We start from the raw sequence: 9,580 nt of genomic DNA on the forward strand, positions 1-9,580 counted from the left end.
CAAATGGCATTACTGTTCATTTAGACGCATTGGGTATATATTTCAAACCCACATTCATGTTGAAGTCGCCCATATGTTGCAAAACTAGTGAAGATATACTTACAAGCATTAAATTATATTAAAGTACATAAAAATGTCAAGTGCTTCTAATTACTACTTGTTCCGATATGAATCGTCGTAGCCTGTCTGAGCAGCGCTTCACACCAAGAAATGAATCGAGCTTCAATTGATACATCATTATTTAGAAGATGGAATCTATAAATTGACTGAAAAATGAGACAGAGTAACAACAATCAATGGAGAGTACTTTGAATAAGACACATTGTACCGATAATACACCGATTTCACACTAAAGCTTCAAATTAAAAGAAAATGATTTCATTGAAAATTCGACGTAATTTTTAGACATTAATTTACTAACACATTCAAGAATTCGCAGTACTAATTAATACACGAATTTTAAAAAATGGCCGTGTCGCTATAGAGAATCGAATTTTACTTGGCAAATGAAAATGAAAAAATGTAATAGGACATTTTATTTCACATTCGAAAATGACTAGCCGATAGTCGGTTTATGATTGGAAATTGAGAGGGAAAAAATCCGCTTAGGAGTTTCATATCTGCCGTTGTATTTAGCTCTAATCTGGTCGAAAACTTCCGAATAACATGAAACGACAACCAACAAATAAGTATCGATTTGAGCGTCACTCTGCCCGTACATGTGGTTGCCGCTTTTGTTCCTTTTAACTAGACCGATAAAATGCCATGGTAACAATTTTTTATCGGTTTGTTTTGATTTTCGAGTGATCAAGCAATAATTTCTGATTACCATCCTAAAACTTTCTGTCCGCTATCAGGGAACCTTTCACGGTAATTAAATGTTATCTTATTTCCGTTCAAAAACTATCCGCAGAATATCCAACACCCTTAAATAAATTTTGTCCATTATTTTATTATTTTCCATTAAATTACGCAAAAAGAGCTACTTCATATTTAAAGTACTGTCGAATGATATATCTGATTTTTATTTTACACTGGTTTAAATTTGAATAATTGAGTGAACGGGGTTAAGAAAATCATATTATTGTGTCTTCCTTGATATAGTATCATAGTGATATCGTTTTTATCCAGTTCCACCGTGCTATAAAATTCTTCTATTGCTTATTTGATGTAAGTACAAATAATAATTACTAAGAGTTCTTAAATATAATTTTTGATATATTTTATCCATTATCCCCACCGTTGACCCACGAATATTCAAAACATATAATCGGCTACTGATGAGTATTTATTGATATTGGTGTGATTCGGGTGACTTACAAATGATAACGTTGATTATGTTGACTGATTTATTTCAGCGAAAACTCTATATTTACTCTGTACTAATTGGACGCTCACATGGCCTTTTTTTCTCAATGACTGATCTTCAAGTTGCTGGTGATGTTTTAGAAAGTTGGACCAAACAGCTTTTCGGCAGCTTGACTCGCTATTAACTATTTCAATGGTATTTCATCGATGGAAAACGTGATCTCACCGATTCTCAGACCGTCTAGAGATTATTAGAAAGTTCAGATAGAAGCTTAGCAAACCTTTGAGGGTTTTATGTTTCATTTTCTTGAATATGTAAATTATAGAAATAGAAAATAAATTATAGAAAAAGTAAAACTAGATCGAGCGAATATATTCGTACAAGTAGCAGAAACTCGCAAAAATTCTTCTTTTGCTTATTTGATGTAAGTACTAATAATAATTACTACGCGTTCTTAAAAGTAATTTTTGATATATTTTATCGATTATCCCCATCGTTGACCCACGAATATTCAAAACAGTCAAAACGGTCAAAAATCCAGCGATATTTTGATTAATTATAAATTAATATAAAAGAAGGAAATAAATTTCTTACATTTTCCATTCAATTTCAAAATAAATTCATTCAAATTTTAATAGTAATTAACATATATTCAATATATAATCATCGCTTTCTATAAAATAAACTGACAAAGTAAGTTAGATTATACTTGTAATGGCAATATGAGTGCCAATCAATAGCAATCCTTGACCTCTAAGTTATATTTAAAATTTAGATAATGCTTTGGAGGAAACGTATGTTTTATATCTAGAATTTCTGGGTGAACAAATGAAGTAATAGAGTTTTTACACTATTAAGAGGGTTTTTAAAGAAAGGAAGACAACACCTTTCCAATTTATCAACTTGACTTTAATAGCCTGATGCAATAGCTATTGTTATTGAGAGTATAGAGTCGAATAAATGATTAGACCAGGTTCGAATAGCTCATGATAAACATTTTTTTCTAATACGATCAAGCCGTTAACTTCATCCTCCTTGGCATCCATCCGAGATTGACGAACTGTTTGTAAGCAGTTCGTCACTTAACCTTCAAGCTTTGACCACGGCCTATTTTGCACATTATCTGCAGTTAATTGTAAATTCAAAAATGGATCGATTTATTTTCGTTCCAGCAGCTTCACAAAAGGAAACTTTAATGTGCCACTAAAGTAGTTTTTGGTTTAAAAATACTCTGCAGAAAATTGTATGGGTGCTCACATGTCTATTTTTACAGGAATTCCAAATTTATATCGTGGAAATACACTTAAAATACACTTTCTCCAGTGTACTGGCTGAAATCCGAATAAGGTGTTTTACTACGATGCTGTTGCTGACAACAATTGAACCAGTTAAGTGAAAAACTTCATCAAACAATACCATTCGATCTCATGCGTGACTTAAAAGACTCTATTAATCAAGGCATAGGTTAGTCAGCACCACAGCACACTTGACATATGCGATTAACAAATTAGTCTGTTTTTTCTTGTTTTCATTGAGGTAATACATCTTATTGAATAAAGAGCTCAAATCGCTCAACCAATTTCACAATTTCGGTTTGTTAATTTTATCCACCCGAAATTTGCCAGTCTCTTTTACAATGTAACTCGTACCTTATATGAAAGATAGCGGAAGATCAGAGAAGTCATATAAAATAATATTTCTAAGATTCATTTCTAGCTGATTTTTTTAATTTGGATCATACGCCTTCATAATGAAGGCACGAATGAGGCAATCATGAAGGCAATAACCTTCATGATTTTTTCATGATATCGTCATTTCGTGACTATACAATTGTGTTTTTGTATTTAACATTGGACACTCTATAGAAAGGATGAGGACAAGTATAAATTTATATATGTACAAAGAAAATGTATATAATAAATTAAAGTAAAATATATGACCAACAACAGTTGAAAATTTGATAGAATCATGTCAACAATCAAGGTATCAACAATGAAATGTCACCATTCAGGATGACATGCAGGGGAAATAAAATAGTTGAATGAACAACGATAAAGATAAGTAATTAGTTGTTTCGTGAAAGATTCGAGTTAAAAGTTATGATAATAATAAATCTCTTATAGAAAACACATCAACGTATCACTGTTGTCGCTCACAAGAGTCTTACTGTAATTATTCAGTCTGAGCCTTATTAAAAATCAAAAAGTCACACAATTCACATCTTGCTAAAGCGCTTGAGGAATAACAGCACAGCAGTCTCAGCCAATTTGCTATCACGAGAAAGACACTTTTGCTTTCATATAGTTTATTTCGTTTGTCTGGTAAAGGTTTTAACTATCGATTAGAGGTCAGTATGGATGCATATGTTCTCGATAGGTTGTTGGGAGGGGCTGAAACCAGAAGTATCCTAATATGAGAGAAGATCTATATAACCGTTAGCAAATATCCAGTTAGGAAGAGAAATCGTAGAAGAATTAGGGATTTGGAAACTAGGGCACGACTGTATTTCCACCCAAGGAAACAATTCGGCCAGCTGTACGAGTCAAAATGAATGAACCATTTACTGTATGGTTGAGTAGAAACATATTTTAGGACCTAGTTTAAGGCATATAGTTTAGCGGTAAGTAACGTTGACTGTTCAAAGAGCCCGAAAATGTAGTTTTGTACATTAAAGGTAAAGGCACAAACAAGTCCCGTACTAGATTTGGAGCCGTCAGTATAAATGTGGAGATTAGCTCAAATAATTTTGCTCCCTTGAGGCTGCTCCTTCTTGGAGTATAGACGGAACAGAGTATCTATAAATGAAGCCATGAGAGTTAACGATTTTGCATGTCATCCTTGCGCAGGGGCCACTCTAATCTTCTCTGCATCGTTCCAATTTTAGTATATAACCACCGAAGATTGTACATCCTTCAGGAAATGAAAATTTTTAATCATGTTCATCGTAAATATTATCCTAATAATTAATAATTTAAAACAACATAGAGGCTGAATAAATTAAAAGTTCTATTATGAAGCGTATATTTGAAAACTCTTCTATGTCTCTCAAGCTTTCTCAGTGAAGCTAAAATAATGTTTAAACAACCTGTTTATAGAAATTAAGGCTTGTTTTCTTAAATCGCCAACAAAAAACCACGCCTTTTTAAATTGTTATAGCTCAAAGCTTAAGCTCAAATGAATATTAATATATTCCCCGAAAATATTAAAAACACAAAAAGAAAACATACAAATATCATCATTTTTATGTTAAGTCGTAATCCGAAGGGCGCGAAAGTATTTTTAGCGTTTAAATTAAAATGGATTAGTTTTTTTTGAGCGTGGTTGTTTAACGACTTCGGCTGGTGTTTTGAATGTTGCAGGGAAAGGTTGTTTAATAAAACAAATGTTGTACTCAACTTTAGCCGTAATGCCGGCCATCGTTTAAATAGAACTTCGACGTTAAAAAAACATCGGTTGTTTTATTGTTATCGAGCACGTACTGATTCGAATGGAGAATTTTTTTATATTTTAAAGCCTCTTTTTTACCAACGAGGGCTTCTCTGCACTTGACCTATAGTTTAATGTAGGCTTCGAATCACGGTCCTTGGTATTAAGCCTACCGACCGGCCAGTGATTAATTTGGAGACCATCCCAGATGGCATCCGGTCTTGCCCAGCCTGGTTACTGGCGTAACTGGGATCGTTATTTCTTGTAAGATTTTTCACTGTTGTTTAAGGACATTTACAAATAGAAACACAAACATAAACTATTTATTTAATTCTAAAACAACAGCTAAAAAAACTTAGTAGATGAAATTAGCAGAAAAAAGCGGTAGGTATATAAATATATCTATTGTGTCCGACAATAGTATATTTCACGATTTAAATATATTATATAGTATATTCCCTTGGTGAGTAGAGAATTCCCTGAATTGAGAAAAGTGAGGAAATTTAGGAAAATTGTAACCTGGACTATAGGAGTACCGACGGGCAAAGAAAGGGAACTGAAGGAGGAATTTAAACAGGTCATATGTACTAGTAGTAACCGAAATAATAAAGAATGTGCCTGCTACTTATAAATTGGGTAATAACCAAACGCATATATGGTTGAAATAGAAATATCAAGCAATAGGTTTTTTATTTATTAATATATTATTATTTAAATTACAATTTTTCTCTCCAATAACTTAAAACTAGGTACTTATTTGGGAAGCCCTATCGGTTCTTACTTAGTCTCCAATAAAATATAATAAGGGTTAGTGGCACTTTTAATTGTTATATATATATATATATATATATATATCACAAACATAAATTTACGACTATGCCCTAGCAGGATTCGAACCCGCGGCTATCGCAACACTAGGAGGACCGTCCCATCGCCTTTGCCACTGCGCCACCAAGCTGGCTTTTTACTTTTTAGCGAATTCCTTTTTTCTGAATTTTCTGAAGTCGGTTCAATTTTTGTCTTAAAAATATTTTATTGTTCCCTTTTTCTGTGTTAGATATTTACTGAATAAGTTACGAAGTTATTTAATTAATCATTACAATAGGTAGGCCAAGTAAATGTGGGGTCCGTACGAGGAAAAATAGGAATAAAGACACAATGATTGAAAATAAGAAACGCTTCAGACCCCAGTTCTAACCAAACTAGAATAACAACAAAAATTCGTTGACGTCACAGGGAATTGAACCCGCGACCTGCGCGGGTTGGCTGAACAGTCTAACCACTACACCATATAAACAGCTGCTTGCAATATTTCTACGGCCTTCCATATGATATGGTTAATGCTTAAAAATCAAATTGAACAACTGCTACAAGTATATTTTATTATATACAATTATATCCAAGGGATGGTAAGGTTTTGCTAGTGTCTGTGATAGTAGCAAAAGGTTGGTTTCTGACGAAAATATATAGTTGAAAGCTTTGAAGTGTTGAAAAGGAAAAATAATTACGATATGAAAATCTTATTAGAAGAGCAGGTGAAGTACGTGAAGGTTTCGGGAGTCTAATTACAAACAAAATTATAACCCAAATAGTAATTACTATCTTAATATGATAAATAAACTATTTGTTATTGAAATTTTTGCTTCTGGAAACAGAAAAAACCAAATAATTTTGATTTTCAGATTTTTCAAAACCTGAAAAGTTTGAGGAAGGGAAACTCAGCAAATAGTTAACGCATAAATTGTAATTAATCCCCAACAACAGGCCGAACACGTAACAATGTGGTTATTGACTGAATTAACTTCGGCAATTACAGTTAAGTTGCTTTCAGATATAATAAATTAATAGGAAAATAGGAAGGATTAAGTAGTATTTGATGTAAGTGATTCTGATAAAGCATAATTTTGAATGGAAATATCGATCAAAGATGTAATAAAAATTATTGATAAATTTCATAAATAATAAAAGTGCATTTAATTTTAAGTGAAATAATGTGTATACATGTCATTGTTGTATTTTTTATTAACATATATGCACGTCACTACACAACAGTACACAAGATCAGATGGTTTGATACTTTTGAGTCTGTGTCCTGCTCTGGTGTTATCCAAAAGTTGCAATACTTCAATATTCTCATGAGAATGGAACCTTTCCTCATGCCCCCTTGCAATTCTCTTGATTTCTTGGCTGACTGTCGGTATCTGAAGGTCTCGCAGTAGGTAGTCAGTCTTGTAGTATTTGGGTGCGCCCACAATACTTTGCCGATCTTTGTCCCTTGCAGAACATCCCCATAATTGAACTTCGTATGTCCATATAGGTTTCATTATTTGCTTATATAATTGCAATATTTAAGTACTGATAATTGTGATTTTCTCCCACTTAGCCAATACATTTTCTTATATTTCAATTCCAGTTACTTTTATAAAGATAAAATATTCTTTTTTATATATTCTTTCCAGAAAAGTTTTGCATCAAGATTATTTCCGAGATATTTAGCATTGTTGCTATAAGGAATGATAGTGTTATTTAATGTCCAAGCTTGTCTCCAATAATTTATATTGTCACTTGCCTGTTGTAACTTTCGTATGGCTTCTTCACTATTGTCCTCAACAGCTATAATCGTAGTATCGTCAGCAAATGTAGCCATCGTAATATTCTCCATTTGTGTTATATCACAATTGTAGAGTAGGTAAAGCATTGGTCCCAGTTCACTTCCTTGTGGCACACCTGCTTTAGCTTCTTTTATTGTAGCTTCTTCTTGTTTGACTCTAAACATTCTGACTGTAATTTATGATTTTAGTAGTTCGATGTAATGTTTTGGTAACATTTTCTGTAGTTTATGAACAAAGCCTTCATGCCAAACCTTATCGAAGACTTGTGCTACATCTAGGAATATAGCCAAGCATACCTTTTACTTCGTAGGCTTTTTCAATAATATCTGTTACTGGTCAATTGTTGAATGCTTGTTGCTTTTGCAGTAATTCTCCTGTTATTAAATCAGAGCCTGGTGATTTGCTGTGATTAATGTCAGTTTCAATAATTTTGGTCTAATTTGGAATAATTTCAATCATCGAATATTCAGCTTCTATATCCAGCACATTATATTTAATATCAGTTTCGTTTGGCTTGATTTTTTTTCAGCTAATGCTTCTGCTTTTTGGTGCGACATGTGCATTTTAGATATTTCGTGGCTTTCCAGAGTGAATAATCATTTTCTTTATCATGTGTTAAATTTCTCAGATTAATTACTTTCCAGTATTTCCCTTTTCAGTTATTGGGTTATGTCATTTAAATTATTTTTATTTTAGGTCTTCTTGTTGCCATTTTTTTTCGTAATTTTCGTTTTTCAGCTACCATTTCTTTCACTTCTTTTGAATAATTATTTTAATTATACTCTTTCGGTATATTATTCCAAGCAGCTTGTCGAATATCTACAACGAATTTTTCTGCTTCAAAATTGAATTGTTCACTTGTCCCTTCCAGGTTGCTTGGGACTTTTCGTTTTTTGATTATATCTTGGAGAACAATAATTTGCGATGATTGTGACCCTGTATCTACTTCATTTAACAGTTACCGCTGTTACCTGATTTTTTGCGGTACTGAACCCGAATGATGAACACTAAACTAAACAAATATACTAGTTTTTTTTAACAATTACCGACAAACTTACCAAGCGAGGCTCAATAATAAGAAAACTACAGATGTAGGCTCCATGTTACTCTATAGTTTAAAACAATCATTAGTGTTAATAAAAACTTTACCCAATCTTAAAATTTAAAACTAAACCGCTCTGAAACATTTTCTAAAAGTTTTTTCCAGAACTTTCGCGACAAAAGGTAAGGTAATAAAAGTTCCAAATCCACTTAAGTCTTATTAAAAATTTCGCAGACTTTAAATGATATACGCCATTCATTTCCTTGTCGTAGACGATTTAAACCTGCGACACCGAAAAAAATACCACAGAAATTTTAATACTCTATTTATACGGGGAGAGCTTCTTTCTACTCGACAGTTTTAATGAAGTTTTTAATATCATCTCTTGTATGAGTTGTTTACGTGACCCCCTTTGGAATAAAGTAGTAAACAAGTGTCTGACAAATATAAGGCTATTAAATAGTGTAATAATAAATAGATTAATAGAGACTCTTGACTCGTTCATCATGATAAGACACAAACACCCTATTCGCTTCATTTAGCTCCATCGGATTAGTTATAGTCCCCAAACCGTTAAGATATCGTTGTTTCGATAAAAAATATTTGTCAATCTATATTTTTTTTAGTTCTGGCCTAAAACCAGACGGTGGAATGCAGGACGCATATCAGGATCACAAACACTTGTTCTAGAGTGACAAGTCAGACGGGGTTATATGGGACACCTCTCGGCTTACCAATACACTAAACTGAAACCGCCTCACAGTTGAACCCGCGGGGGTAGGTACCGTAACTGTCTCAAATTTGAGTATATGGCAACCGCTAACCGGGAAGCTGATTTTGAGCACGAAGACCCGGCGAAGAAACATATAATTAAACTCACTAAAGATTCGCGAACTTGTGTTAGCACACGATCGGATGCTGTTGTATGAGGGCAAAAGTTATGAGTGCAGCGACGGATCAGGCGTGGAAATAGGGGAGGTTAGCAATGACGCGGTGCTAAGAACCCAATATGTCGATCAGCTCGCGAACAAGCGCGTTTTAAGAAGAACTTGAACTGAGTTGTTGTTTGTGGAAGGATTGAGATATGAACTTGACTTCTGGAGTGTTAGTTCCCTGTGAATTTGATTATTTCTGACAAATCATGGAGCGTTTAAGATTCTCCTGAGGTGCTTATTTTGGAACACTTGAAGC

General features: G+C 33.4%; 1 non-coding gene across 1 annotated transcript; it reads right to left on the bottom strand.

Annotated features, from left to right (window-relative positions):
- Positions 1–4,110: 4,110 nt before the first annotated feature.
- On the bottom strand, positions 4,111–4,215 carry LOC143200386 (U6 spliceosomal RNA). The gene has a single exon (XR_013006715.1). It is a non-coding gene; the product is annotated as a U6 spliceosomal RNA (small nuclear RNA).
- Positions 4,216–9,580: the final 5,365 nt, after the last annotated feature.

Source organism: Rhynchophorus ferrugineus, unplaced genomic scaffold (assembly GCF_030347505.1).
Source record: "Rhynchophorus ferrugineus isolate W39M unplaced genomic scaffold, kcgeb_rfMv2 rfM7, whole genome shotgun sequence".
Lineage (NCBI taxonomy): Eukaryota > Metazoa > Arthropoda > Insecta > Coleoptera > Curculionidae > Rhynchophorus > Rhynchophorus ferrugineus.